The following is a 10,232-nucleotide window of genomic DNA, read 5'->3' as shown; positions in this document are numbered from 1 at the left end:
GAATGTGTGGCAAAGGTTACCGGTTGAGGCCGCATGTTATCTGGCCACTGCTAACACAAAGCAGAGCCGGAGGTACCGTTACGAGTATAAGTGAAATGTTTCACTCTTTTGGCGCATCATTCGGCGCTGCAGTCGTTCCGCTATCACAAGATGGTTGTCTCATTTCGTAGGCAATTTCATCGCGATGATGTGAAAGTGTACGCACAGGGTAAGTCTCTGTAATAACCGGCAGAATAGAAGGAAGGAACAGCTCGAACGGACGGGACCTGTAGGAAGGCAAGACAGACACATGACACAGCTCATGTGTTTGTCTTGCCTTCCTACACCTCTCGTCCGTTCGAGCTGTTCCTTCCTTCCCTTCAACATGAACCAACCAGCCCGACAAAGCCCTCTTCTTGAATACCTGACAGCACCATCTGCGACTACTGTCTAGACACTTCTAAAGCTCGGATACAAAACGTCAGCTGATTATTTCAATTATATGTCAAATATACAAAATACTGAACTATTATCCAAGTGCCACCCGAGAGCACTCAGCCTCAATCCTCAATCAGTCTCAATAACCTCTTTTCGAACCACTCTGTTCGATTTATCTAAAACACTAAGTATACCCGATGCGCAGAACTATCCTAAAAATTTTCCGCGAGGAGCTCCATGCCCACTCGCTTTCAAATACACAACAAAAAGAAAGTTTGATTTCGTTTGGTTAGTGGGGTTTTAAAGTCCAGACTCAAACTATGAGAGACGCTGTAGTAGATGGCTCCGGAAATTCCCACCTCTGGCGGTTTAAACGTGCACTGACATCGCACAGCGCACGGGCGGCTAGCACTTCGCCTGCATCGAAAAGCGGCCGCTGTGGCCGAGAACCCAATCTTCATCATTCGGCATAGTACGATATGAACTACCCTCTTGGCCTGTCTGACCTAATGTTTCCAACAGCATTGGCTTCTCCGGTGTAAAAAGAGATGCTCAACGTGTTGTTGCGCGTTAATATTCCTAAAGAGTAGAGCTGAACAGATTCGAAGCTAGTGTCTGGAATGGTTCCTTATCTCAACTGAGGAGATATTTGAGATCTCGTATTGCGATATGGAAAGCCACTAATGAAAGTCCCTTTAGAGAGACCAATTCGGCTGAGGGAAGTGAAAACCTGACAGGCATTTGTGGGTGCAGACCGTGAGACCGGCTAATATTTAGAACTGACGGACGGACGGACGGACGGACGGACGGACGGACGGACGGACGGATGGATGGATGGATGGATGGATGGATGGACGGACGGACGGATGGACGGATGGATGGATGGATGGATGGATGGATGGATGGATGGATGGATGGATGGATGGATGGATGGATGGATGGATGGATGGATGGATGGAATTTAGAATCATTCCCTTTGAAACAGGGTGGTGATATCACCGTGCTCAACCTTTTTTTGTTCTTATCTTAGATAATCCGTTACCTTTAACGACTTTCAATTTATTCCCGAATTATCTTTAAGTACCAATGTTAATTTTTATTTACCTTCTCTGTGTCTCCTTTCTGCTATATATCCACCAATGCTCCAAACGTATCTTGCTTACCTCTACCGTCGATTTGTTCACGCTTCCTCTGTTACCTCTAAACCTCAGGGCTTTGGCTAGAGTGACTATGTCCGCATCAGCATCTGGATGGATACTGCACCGGTGCAGTAAAAGATGTTGAATTGTTTCCGGGCATCTACCGCACATAGCCCAAGTTTAATCTTTTTGATTAAACTTCCTTCGGTGGCTTCGGGTCCTAGAACGTCCTAACCTAGCTTCTCTAAAAACGCCGCTGCCTTTGAGTTGTCATAGAAGGTTTCCTCCTTTATCCGAGTTATCCATTTTTATACGTATCTAGGGTCAGCTTGTTTTCTATTGCACTATTCTGGATTTTAGCCTCATTATACTTTACCTTTTCTTTATAGTTATTTATACTCTTAGCCGTTCCTTCCTACATACATACTGGTTAGTTGCCCGCTCCTTTGCCCCCACTCTGAGTAAACTCCCATTCAGTATATGTAATTAGGCACTTTAACTGCCCCCTATTGTCGTCCATTTTCCTAAGGCGTTCTTCGTACAATATGTTGCTCTGAGCTTCTTGTGCATCGAAAGACACCGAGCCCATATCTCCCTGCAGTGTTTTATTTATAGATTTGCCGTGGGATCCCAGTGTAAACCTTCCCACAGATATTATTTATTTCTAACTCCAACTGGACTTCTGCCCTTAAGCACAAAACCGCATTCCAGAAGGTAAGCCCTGTTACCATTACGTGTTTCTAAATACTTTTAAGTACTTCATATCTGTTTTACCCCCATAATACCCTGTGCTTCATGATCACGGCATTCCTTCACGCCTGTTCATGTTGCCCATGTATACTTGTCCTTCGTTTATCCATACCCCTAAGTACTTATATTTAACTCCGACTGGACTTCTGCCCTTAAGCACAAAACCGCATTCCATAAGGTAAGCCCTGTTACCATTACGTTTTTCAAATACTTTTAAGTACTTCATATCTGTTTTACCCCCATAATACCCTGTGCTTCATGATCACGGCATTCCTTCACGCCTGTTCATGTTGCCCATGTATACTTGTCCTTCGTTTATCCATACCCCAAAGTACTTACATTCTGCCAGTCATGGTATTTCGCTCCTTTATATTTTAACCATTTTATCACTGAAATCGTTGAATACTATTAGACCCGACTTAAGTGCGCTGAAGGTAAAGCCGACTGCATCTCCCTTGTATTCACATATATTAACCAATGCTTGTGAATATTGCTGGCTATTGCCCAATTGAACACTGTCGTCCACGTTCATTAATCCTGGAAGCGCGTGTTCTACGTTCGTTCCTCATAGCTGATACGAAAAATTAAAGCCGAGGTTGCTTTCCTGCAGACTGTTTTCAATATTCTTCACGAAGTACTTATATTCTGCAAATCTTGGTGTCTCCCTCTCTTGCATTATCAGATTTTATCATGCAATCGTTGAATACCATCAGACCTGAATTGAGTGGGATGCAGGTAAAGCTGACTGCATCTCCCTCGTATTCACGAATAATAATCTATGCTTGCAAATATTTCTGGCTATTGCCTAATTAGGCAATAGCCAACGTTCAATTGAACGCTGTCATCCGCGCGAATTAATCCTGGGAGCGCTTGTACGTCCTTTTCACCTAGCTTATACGAGAGATTAAAGTCAAGGTTGCTTTCTTGCAGACTCTTTTCTATATTATTCATATAAATCATGAACAAAATCTGTGACAGCAGACTTCCTTGCCTTAGTCATTTGCATACCACGACAGTAGACGTACTCCTTAGCCCCTCCCATGCGTCTCAACTTTAATATCTCTGTATATTTCCTTCACTAATTCCATTAATTCTTTACCGATGCCTTCAGACTTGAGAATGTTCCATCGCAACTTCCCTGCTCGCCACTGTTGGATGCACCAATTATGTCCAGAAAGGTTACATACACGGTCTGTCTTCCGCCCTGGTTATTTCTGTTTTGGGTTATTACGAAAATGCTATCATCAAGGCGTTCACTCCAGAACCCGTTCTGCAGTTCGCCCAGTATATTATTACTTTCTATCCATGCCTGCAGTTTTAGTTTCACTGCTTGCATATCCAGCCTGTACGCATCTGAGGTTATGGTGATCGATGTATATGATTAAATCTTGTTCCTATCTCCTTTTAAATTTACAGATTAAAGTCATCCTACTCACTGGCCAGCTGTCCGGTATTTTTTTATTTGATATGACTGCTTCCAATGCCTTTATGAACGTGTCCTTGCTTCTTGGACCAAGCCAAATAATTAGTTTGATTGGAATTTGGTCTCCCGCCATGGCTGAACACACATGAATACTTGCCTTCGCCTTCTTCCAGATAAGATTTGTCGTTTCTAAGCTCCTATCCTTAATGCTGTCCGATACTGTTTCTTCAATCAGGAGATTACACCATCATCGTGCCTAAATATTTCGGCAATTACTGATGTAAAATATCTTGTGGCGTCATCACCTTCTTCAAGGCATTTTCCCTCACGTCCTGAATTTGGTCCTGCTGCCTAAGACTTCTCTTACCAAGGAAGCTTATATGGCTCCAGAATATATTTGCCGCCTCTTTGGTTGAGTATCACAATTCGGTCATGCAATGATCAGTGTTCTGTTTTGTTTTACTCTGCACCAGTATCTACACTACTTCGTGATCACTTATTCACAGTACTTCGAAGTACTTCGATCACAGAAGTACTTCGTGATCACTTATTCCAGGAAGGATCGTAATTTATTTAAGACTTTCGGGGTGGCTGACAAGTAATAGGTCTAATATGTTTGCGCTTGTTTGTGTTATTCTGGTTGGGATCGAAATAACTTTTGTAAGGCCATAAGCTCCATGAAACCCCGGCCCTCAGTCACCAGCAGCTGCGGAACAACTGACCATGGCGGCGGTCAGACCTGTGACGCAGCATGGGGTGCTAAGAAAGCCTGGCTCCGCTGGACAGGCCGCCATTGGAAACTGACCCTGGCAACGTTTAATGCTAGAACCCTAGCTAGTGAAGCTAGCTTAGCATTGCTGTTAGAGGAACTAGAGGGCATGAAATGGGATGTCATAGGGCTTAGTGATGTTAGGAGACCGAATGAGGCATATACTGTACTGAAGGATGGGCATGTACTGTGTTATCGAGGCTTACCAGAGAGGCGACAACTAGGAGTAGGTTTCCTTGTCAATAAGTATATAGCGGGTAATATAGATGAATTCTATAGTATTAATGAGAGGGTTGCAGGCATCGTAATTAGGCTTAATAAGCGGTATAAACTGAAGGTTGTACAGGCCTATGCACCTACATGTAGTTATGATGATCAGGCAGTTGAAAGCTTCTAGGAAGATGTAGAATCGGCAATGCGAAAAGTAAAGACGCAGTATACTGTACTAATGGGCGATTTCAATGCCAAGGTAGGGAAAAAACAGGCCGGAGACAAGGCAGTAGGTGACTATGGCATTGGTTCTAGAAATAGCAGGGGGGAGTTACTAGTTGAGTTTTGCACAGCGCAAAAACTTACGAATCATGAATACCTTCTTCAGCAAAGGGAAGAACCGGAAATGGACATGGAAAAGTCCTAACGGAGAGACTAAAAATGAAATCGACTTCATAATGTGTTCAACCCCCGCCATTATGCAAGATGTAGAGGTAATCGGGAAAGTGCGAAGCAGTGACCACAAGATGGTGAGGTCCCGAATTAGCCTAAATCTGAAGAAGGAACGCAACAGATTAGTAAGAAAGAAACCCATCAATGAATTAACGGTGAGGGGGAGGGTGAAGAGTTCAGCATCTCGCTACAGAATAGGTTTTCATCTTTAACCGAGGATGGCGACATTACCCTAGAGGCAAGGAACAATAATTTCAGAGATATCATTACTGAGTGCGCGGTAGAAGTAGGCGGTAGGATAGTTGGAGAGGATACCGGCAAGCTGTCTAAGGAGACGAAAGATTTGATTAAGAAACGCCAGAGTATGGAAGCTTCCAATCCAACAGACCAGATCGAATTGGCCGAGATATCAAAGCTAATCAATAAGCGTAAGGTGGCCGATATAAGGAAGTATAACATGGAGAAAATTGAGCATGCTGTAAAGAACGGTTGAAGCCTTAAAGCGGTAAAGAAGACATTGGGTATAGGCAAAAACCAGATGTATGCGATAAGGGACAAGGCGGGCAACGTCATCACTAACATGGAAAAGATGGTCAAAGTAGCTGAGGAGTTCTATACAGATCTCTACAGTAGCCAAAGTAGTTAGGACCGTAATGAGAATGGCGGTAGGGAAAAACAGTCAGACGTTCCACCAGTGACGAAGAACGAGGTCAAGAAAGCACTAGAAACTATGAAAAGGGGGAAATCAGCGGGAGAGGATCAAATAACTACAGATTTGCTGAAGGACGGGGGGCATATCGTGCTAGAAAAACTGGCCACCCTGTATACGCAGTGCCTGGTGTCATCGATGGTACCGGAACCATGGAAGAATGCAAAAATTATCCTCATTCACGAGAAAGGGGACTCTAAGGACCTTAAAAATTACAGACCAATCACCTTACTGTCTGTTACGTATAAGGTATGTACTGAGGTAATCACTAATAGAATCAGGACAATCTTAGACTGCAATCAAGCAAAGGATCAAGCAGGCTTTCGGAAACGGTACTCTACAATCGATTATATCCATACCATCAATCAGGAGATAGAAAAATGCTCGGAATATAACCAGGACTTATACATAGCATTCATTGATTACGAAAAAACATTTGACTCAGTTGAAACCTCGGCGGCGATGCAGGCATTGCGAAATCAGGGGGTAGACGAGCCGTACGTGAAAGTGCTGGAAGATATATATAGTGGCTGCACAGCAACCATAGTTCTGCATAAAGAAAGTAACAAAATTCCCATAGAGAAAGGTGTTTGGCAAGGAGACACAATCTCCCCACTGCTATTCACAGCTTGTTTAGAGGAAGTATTCAGAGACTTGGAATGGGAGCAGTTAGGGATAAGGGTAGATGAAGAATACCTCAGTAATCTGCGATTTGCTGATGACATTGCATTGCAAAGCAACTCGGGGGATGAACTGCAAATAATGATTGATGACCTAGACAGGAAAAGTAGAAAGGTAGGCTTGAAAATCAATATGCAGAAGACTAAGGTAATGTTCAACAGCCTCGGGAAGGAACAGCAGTTTACATTAGGTAGCGAAATACTGGAAGTAGTAGGCGAATATGTCTACTTAGGACCGGTAGTAACCGCATATCCGGACCACGAAAAGGAAATAACAAGAAGAATATGATTGGGATGGAGCGCATTTGGCAAGCACTCGCAGATTATGACAAGCAGTTTACCGGTATCGCTCAAGAGGAAAGTACACAACAGTTGCATCTTGCCTGTACTCACCTATGGGGCTGAAACGTGGAGGCTAACCAAGAGAGTTCTACTTAAGTTGAGGACAACCCAGAGGGCTATGGAACGAAAAATGGTAGGGGTAACATTAAGAGATAGAAAGCGTGCAGGGTGGGTCAGAGAAATAACTCAGGTTACCGACATTCTAGTAGAAATTAAGAAGAAGAAATGGACATGGGCAGGACCTGTAGTGCGAAGAGAGGATAACCGATGGTCACTGAGGGTAACAAACTGGATTCCAAGGGAAGGAAAGCGTAGCAGGGGGCGGCAGAAAGTAAGGTGGGCGGATGAGAATAAGTTCGCAGGGGTCAAGTGGGTGCAGCTAGCACAGAACCGGGTTAAGTGGAGAAATATGGGAGAGGCTTTCGCCCTGCTGTGGGTATAATCAGGCTTATGATGATGATGATGATGATCATGATGATGATGAAGGCCAAAGTTCAGACAGACCTATATGAAATTCTTCGCTTCCAGTGTGCCTGATGCTGTAATAGTGTTAGTAGTCCAGTCAATGTGCGGGAAATTAAATTCGCCAATGAGAAGTATATGTGACTTTTTATATTTAGCAGTAAGTTCACGCAGCAAGTTATCAAGTTTCTATGAGAAGTTCGGTTTGTTGTGCGGGGGCCTGAAACAAAACCAAGAAGAACCGACTGAGGAGCACAATGGCAGAAAAGCCACATTATCTGAAGATCAGTATGAACGGAAATTATTGAAAATGGTAAATAATCAGAAAAGGCAGTGAGCAGCCCTCCGCCACGGGACCATTGACTATCCTTACGAAAAAGCCTAAAGTTCAGTAAGTCTCACTGTCGTAAATTTCGCTAGTTAGCCTTGTTTCGGTTAATACAAGGATGTTGCTGTTAGATGAGCGAACAATACAGGAGATTTCTTCTCGCTTGGAAATAAAATTGCGAATGCTAGTGTAAAGTATTGAAAAACAAAGAGTAGGCTGAGGTGTACGTCTATTCACGGGCATGGAGTGATGTTGTGGGATGCTATTTCTAGGCAGGTGCTATATGATTTCCTTAACCCTTTCCGAGTATTTGTCATAAACACACCGTGTACGGCCGATTAGTAGGGGTTTGCAACTGTGTTTATAAGCTGTAGATTTGCTTTTTGCAAATGCGATAAGTTGCTTTCGTGCCTTCCTAACGGTATGCGAGAAATCCTCACCGGCGCTGCATTCACCATCTTTGAATGTTTTCCTTTGGAAAGGATGTCGAGCTTCGTTTTGTGAGAGAACTTTACGATTATCGGTCTGGTTTTTCCAGGTGAATAGGTTGTAGGAATTATAACCTGCATGACAAAAGCGAAAGGGCTAGACTGTGCGATTGTACAGCCACCGGGCCAACAGAGAAGCGCGGACGGGTGTTGTTCCTTTATAGCTTGTGCTGGTGATGTCGCTCGCAGTCCCGCTTGCCAGAGATGAAGTAAGTTCCAGTTCTGCGCAAAAGGCGCTCCAGGAAACGTCGTGACGATGACTGTAGGGTTGCATTACCAGCTCCTGTTGTCTCTGTATCGGAGTTCGTGGGGAGCCCTGTGATTTCGGGATACGCAGATAGCAGGACGGGAATAGCCACGCGAACGATGAACGAAAAAATCTGCATGATGAAGCCGAAAGGGTTAGCCTGTGCAGTTACACAGCCACCGGGCTTGTACCTTACGCTATCGTGTCATCGAGAAGGTGGAAGTTAAAACAGAGAGAAAGAAGTGCCGAAGTGGAGAACTTCATATCACTGCGCGATAGAGGCTTTCGCCTCATCGCACTTTGGTGGTCAGTAGTGCCCCCTATGACATAAATAAAGCTGAAACCATACAGTAGTTTACTATATGTAAAAGCCATGTCTTCACGTTCAAGGCAAATCTAAGCGTAGCCATGCATATAGCTCTCGCGTAACTCCAAGTTTAGCCTCAAGCTAAACCACAGCTATTTCTTTTACAGATGCGTGTGTGAAACAGAATTGGTAGTTTTTGATTGCCAGCATTTCATCCATAAATGTTTGTCGGATTCGGTTACATCGAGAGGGAGGCAGAAACAAGGCTGTTCGCTGAGTCAGTGCAACCTCTCATGCCAGGCACTGTTCCCATCCCAGCACCACCTCTGAACTTCTGGACACGTGATAGCAAGGCATTTCCAACTAAATGAACAGCACAAGCCAGCTCCCAACAACTGTTCCTCTGCTCATTTCATAAGCATCCAAAGGTCACGTATAAATATTAGGCTACTTTAAAACGAAAGCAGGTTAATAAGTTGTACAGGATAGATATATTTGTTAAATGAATTTATATTGAAATTTGAAAGGCTGTTTCCTTCCAACGGAGTAGCCAGTCCTCCATTTCTCTTGGTATTTTTCAAGCAGGTACTAAAGGCATGTATTAAGAGTCAAATAAATACACATTTTATAAATCCTTTAGCTGTCTCATTGTATAAATATGTTCTAGTTTCTTACAAGCAAAAAGGTTAATTGAACCATTGACACAGAAATGCATCGCTCCTTACGCGCTAACAGGAACTTCAAGTCGCATAACTGTGAAGGATAAGCTGCTTTAGAGCGTGCCAATGGCCATCGAACTCTCAGGTTTACAATGGCACATGAATGGCAAAGCCGATGATAGAATCATGTAGGGAAAGCCACTTGTTTGCCAACGTTGTAAATTCCATTGGACTAAGGATGTTGTCTTACATGGGCTATAAATGGAAAGCCCAACACTAAACTCACACCGGTAGTGACAAACTGGCTGCCCGATGGACCAATATTGGCAAGAAACGATGGTCCAGCAATGCAGAATGTAGTAACCTCCCAAAAGCCAACGTGGGTACGATATTAGATGACACTATTTCCAACATTGGACCATCGTCGGTCCAGTGTTGGTATGCTGTTTGGAATCTTATTCATTACTATCATCAGCCGGACTATAGCCACTGCTGGGCAAAGGCCTGTCTCATATACCTCCAATTAATCTGATCCTTGGCTGAGACTCCTGAGAACTTCTTAAACTCATCCTCCCAACCAACTTTCTGCTGCCCCTAGCTGCGCTGAATTTCTTCCTTTGGAATCCAGTTTGTTACCCTAAGCGACTATTCTTTATCCTCTCTTCGTACTTACATGTCCTACCCACGCCCTTTTCTTTTTCATTTTCACTAGAATGTCAGTAACATGAGTTATTTCTCTGACCCACACTGCATCGTTCCTATCTTTTCAGTTACCCGTACACTATTTCATTCCGTAGCCCTCTGCGTTCTCCTCAACTTAATTTGAACCTTTTTTGTTATCCTCCACAT

The sequence above is a fragment of the Amblyomma maculatum genome, chromosome 10 (genome assembly GCF_055883805.1).
Source record: "Amblyomma maculatum isolate TAMU_Amacu chromosome 10, ASM5588380v1, whole genome shotgun sequence".
Lineage (NCBI taxonomy): Eukaryota > Metazoa > Arthropoda > Arachnida > Ixodida > Ixodidae > Amblyomma > Amblyomma maculatum.
The sequence above is the reverse complement of the archived record's forward strand: the minus strand, read 5'-3'. Positions refer to the sequence as shown.